This window comes from Nicotiana tomentosiformis, chromosome 2, assembly GCF_000390325.3.
Source record: "Nicotiana tomentosiformis chromosome 2, ASM39032v3, whole genome shotgun sequence".
NCBI classification, from domain to species: domain Eukaryota; kingdom Viridiplantae; phylum Streptophyta; class Magnoliopsida; order Solanales; family Solanaceae; genus Nicotiana; species Nicotiana tomentosiformis.
In genome coordinates, this window is record NC_090813.1 from 4,919,286 (window position 1) to 4,924,403 (window position 5,118).

Sequence of the window (5,118 nt, forward strand, 5' to 3'; positions counted from 1 at the left end):
TTAAATCCGAAATAAATGATGAATATGACTATGAATTTATGAAATATAATCACATTTGGATATAGGACACTTACCCAAGTTGAAGTCTTGAAGAAATCCTCAAAATCGCCCAAGAACCGTGCTCCAAAACTCCAAAACGAAATGAAGGAAATGACCATTTTTGGTCCTTAAGTTTCTGCCCCAAAAACACTATACCGGTCGCTAAAAGTCCAATCCCGTCGCTAAAAGTGTCACATCCGGTCGCTAAAGGTGCACACCAGGACTATTTACACCAGTAGTTTTATTTCACTAAAAAGGCTCTAACTCCATCATACGAACTCGGAATTCGAAGATTCTTGTTCCTATGAGTCACAAATAAAACTACGAACCCATTCGTTCAATCGAAACTCAATTCGGAGCTCATTTGCTCAATGTGATACTAATTTTGCTCGTTAAATAATTAACTCATATTTCGCGCTTAAAACTCAATCGCGACTTGATGAAATTAGACCAAACTTTCCAAATCACTCCTATAATTCATTATCAAAATGTCGAAAGTCTCGAAATTGAATTTCGATCTCTAGGACTAAAAATGGACTTTTGGATCATTACATGCTTATGTTGAAAATATCAAACTCTTCCTCGACAGCCTGTAGTGTATCAATCATAACCTCTTGTACTCAACTCCAACTGCCAAACGGTTTAAAGTTCTGCAAACTAGATACAAAGTACTACAACTTTCATGTTTTTCTCATCGCCCAACTCCTTATAGATTGTGAGATATAAGCTCCCAAAGTCAGCCCTGTACAGCAGAAATTTCTGGCGATGCACACTGCCGTAGCCAAAATCTGCAGTACCAGCTTTAGTCAATCGATCATAACATTTTGTATAAATGTCTGAATGATAAATGGTTTATCATTCTGGAAACTAGAATAAAAGGCTACAACTTTCATGTTTTGATAATGTTCAGATTCCTTATAGATTTCAAGATATAAGCTTCCAAAGTCAGCTTTGCGATTGCACCGGTTGCTGTCCAAAAATAGCTTCTGCAGCAGAAATATTCCAGCAGTTCCTTTTTGTCCGAAATCCATTCCGTTAACCTTCCGAAATCCACCCGAGGCCCTCGGGGCCTTAACCAAATATACCAACATGTCCCAAAATACAATATGAACTTAGTTGAGGCTTCAAACCATCCCAAACAACGCCGAAATTATGAATCGCGCATCGAATCGAATTATGAGTCTTCAAATCTTCCAACTTCTATATTTTGCGCCGAAACATATCAAATCAATTCCGATTGACCTCAAATTTTGCACACAAGTCATAAATTACGTAATGGATTTCTAAAAATTTTCAGAATCGGATTTTGACCCCGATATCAAAAAGTCAAGTCCTCGGTCAAACTTCTCAAAAATTCAACTTTCGGCATTTCAAGCCTAATTCCACTACGGACTTCCAAATAAAATTCCGGCCACGCTCCTAAGTCCAAAATCACCATACAGAGCTGTTGGAATCATCAAAATTCTATTTCGCGGTCATTTGCACATAATTCGACATCCGGTCACTATTTGAACTTAAACTTTTAATTTTTTATCAATATTCCATATCTTGGGCTAGGGACCTCGAAATTTGATTCCGGACATACGCCTAAGTCCCAAATAACGATACGGACCTACCGGAACTGTCAAAACACTTATCCGAGTCCGTTTGCTCAAAATGTTGACCAAAGTCAACTCAGTTGAGTTTTGAAGCTCTAATTCACATTTTAATCCATTTTTCACCTGAAAACTTTTTCGAAATTTTTTTACGGACTGCACGCTCAAGTCGAGTAATGGTAAATAGTGCTTAGATCACATAATAAATTATTAAATTTAAAGATGACATTTTGGGTCATCACAGTGAAATTCATTCGAGATTTGTTAAGGCTTATCTGCCTTTCTTTCATTGTGGATATACCCCAGTCTTCAACAGATATAATCTGTTTAATTATGATCTTCGAGAAGTTATAAACGTTCTCATATGTGCTATAACCAGAAAAGTGCTGAAACTCTGCACTGCCAGTACTGGTGAGTATTGTTTCATAATAAGAGCGGGTTTTGTATGACTCACCCGGGTAATATAATCCATTTATTAAATACCTTTGGAATATCTTCCACGGCTCTTCTTTTCTCTGAATATCAGAATTTTCTAAAAGAAATATCATTTCTTTTTTAGACACTTTCTCATATGACTTGATATCATCATTGTCATCTTTCGTAATGGAAGCAAAAATATCACTTTGCTTAGCAGAAGTATCTTTCTGTTTTTGAGCAGTTAAATATGCCTGCAAATGTGCGTATAACGGACTATCTTCTGGAATATCTTCCAGATGGACGGATGGTCTGATTGATGCTTCTTCTATGAGAGATATCCTCTCATTGGTTAAACTCTTTCTTCCCATTTGTATAACTGGGGAGTTTGATGTGGATCCGTATGACGATCCTGAAGGTGATGATCTACCATTACCGCACGGCCTTCTCAACTAAGCTAAAACAGAAATCACCGTTTGACCGGGAACTGGAATTGTTTCGCACCTCTGCTGACTTTTATATGTCCACCGAGGTTTCCACCAGTTAAAGATTTCTATTTTAACATACTTGAGAATTCTTAATCTAGCTAATTCAGTACCCTTATATTTAAAGATTGGCGGTAATCCGCACAATCAGTAAGGATATAAGAATTGAAATATACTTGAATTTTATATATAGTTTAATGACTGTATGGAAGGTTAAAAACCTTTACTCAAGCAAGGGGTCTGTCGTAATATAATACATACTTTTATTGAGCCCATGTGTCTAGCAGTTCTAACTGTGAAAGAAGATGCCCTTTTAAACTCCTTTATCGGGCTGAGGTTCACGGCTGGCTAGACGAAGCCACTAAAGCAAAGCCAATAAGAGCAGTGTTATATTAGCTTGTTCAAAGATTCTTTTTACCTGCTCGGTCAGATCGGCTTTTCTTTATGAGTTGCGTCTAGCTCAACCCGAAGTCATTTTTCTTCTCCTTATCTCTGCTCACTGAGAAGCTTGAAGGCATCTCTCTCCTCAGTAAGCCTTCGGATTTCATCTTCGTACCGACTCAGCTCCCTCGGGATCGAAGGAACACATCGTGATGAAGCGCAGAAGCCTACAAGAATAGAAAAAAGAGTTATACAAGAAATTTAGCATACTCGACAACCTAGTTCGCTCGAGCCTGGGCCGCTTCGGCAACCTTCTTTGCTCGAACCTGAGCAACTTTAGCATCAGACCGGTAGATGACCACCATAGCATTAGCATCTGCCATGGTTGTTTCGACCTCCGATTTGGCCACTGCAAGTTCTGTAGCCAGTCTCTCTCGATCAAATGTTTTTGAGCCCAATCGAGACTGGAACTCTTCGATTTCCTTGGCTTGCACCAAGGCCTTCTCTTTCAAGCCTTGGATTTGGGTCTCACCTGAGGACAGTTGAGCTCGGGAAGCCTCCTTTTCTGAGGCAAGGCGGTCCATGTTCTTTTTTCATTTCTCGGCCTTCGCTTTTACTGCGTCCACTTCAACACGAAGCATCCTGATAACATCGAACTTTTGCTGGAAGTGTGGAACTGAACTATTAGCCATCACGCCCGAGTCAGTGACATCAACTTCAAAGATTCTTTTTACCTGCTCGGTGAGATCGACTTGTTCTTTCCGAGTTGAGTCTAGCTCAACCCGAAGTCCTTTTGCTTATCCTTCTCTCTGCACACTGAGAAGCTTCAAGGCATCTCTCTCCTCAGTAAGGCTTTGGATTTAATCTTCGTACCGACTCAGCTCCCTCGGGATCGAAGGAACACCTCGTGATGAAGCATAGAAGCCTACAAGAATAGAAAAAAGAGTTATACAAGGAATTTAGCATACTAGGCAACCCTGTTCGCTCGAGCCTGGGCCGCTTCGCCGACCTCCTTTGCGCGAACCTGAGCAACTTCAGCATCGGACCTGTAGACGACCACCATAGCATTAGCATCTGCCATGGTTGTTTCGACCTCCGATTTGGCCACTGCAAGTTCTGTAGCCAGTCTCTCTCGATCAAAATTTGTTAAGCCCACCAGAGACTGGAACTCTTCGATTTCCTTGGCTTGCACCAAGGCCTTCTCTTTCAAGCCTCGGATTTGGGTCTCACCCGAGGACAGTTGAGCTCGGGATGCCTCTTTTTCTGAGGCAAGGCGATCCATGTTCTTTTTTAATACCTCGGCCTCCACTTTTACTATGTCTACTTCGACACGAAGCTTCCTGATAACATCGAACTTTTGCTGGAAGTGTGGAATTGAACTATTAGCCATCACGCCCGAGTCAATGACATTAACTTCAAAGATTCTTTTTACCTGCTCGGTGAGATCGACTTGTTCTTTACGAGTTGCGTCTAGCTCAACCCGAAGTCCTTTTGCTTATCCTTCTCTCTGCACACTGAGAAGCTTGAAGGCATCTCTCTCCTCAGTAAGCCTTCGGATTTCATCTTCGTACCGACTCAGCTCCCTCGAGATCGAAGGAACACCTCGTGATGAAGCGCAGAAGCCTACAAGAATAGAAAAAAGAGTTATACAAGGAATTTTGCATACTAGGCAACCCAGTTCGCTCGAGCTTGGGCCGCTTCGACGACCTCCTTTGCTCGAACCTGAGCAACTTCAGCATCGGACCGGTAGACGACCACCATAGCATTAGCATCTACCATGGTTGTTTCGACCTCCAATTTGGCCGCTGCAAGTTCTGTAGCCAGTCTCTCTCGATCAAAAGTTGTTGAGACCAACCGAGACTGGTATTTCCTTGGCTTGCACCAAGGCCCTCTCTTTCAAGCCTCGGATTTGGGTCTCAACCGAGGCCAGTTGAGCTCGGGAAACCTCCTTTTCGTAGGCAAGGCGGTCCATGTTCTTTTTTCATTCCTCGGCCTCCACTTTTACTCCGTCCACTTCGACACGAAGCTGCCTGATAACATCAAACTTTTGCTGGAAGTGTGGAACTGAACTATTAGCCATCACGCCCGAGTCAGTGACATTAACTTCAAAGATTCTTTTTACCTGCTCGGTCAGATCGGCTTGTTCTTTATGAGCTGCGTCTAGCTCAACCCGAAGTCATTTTTATTCTCCTTATCTCTACTCA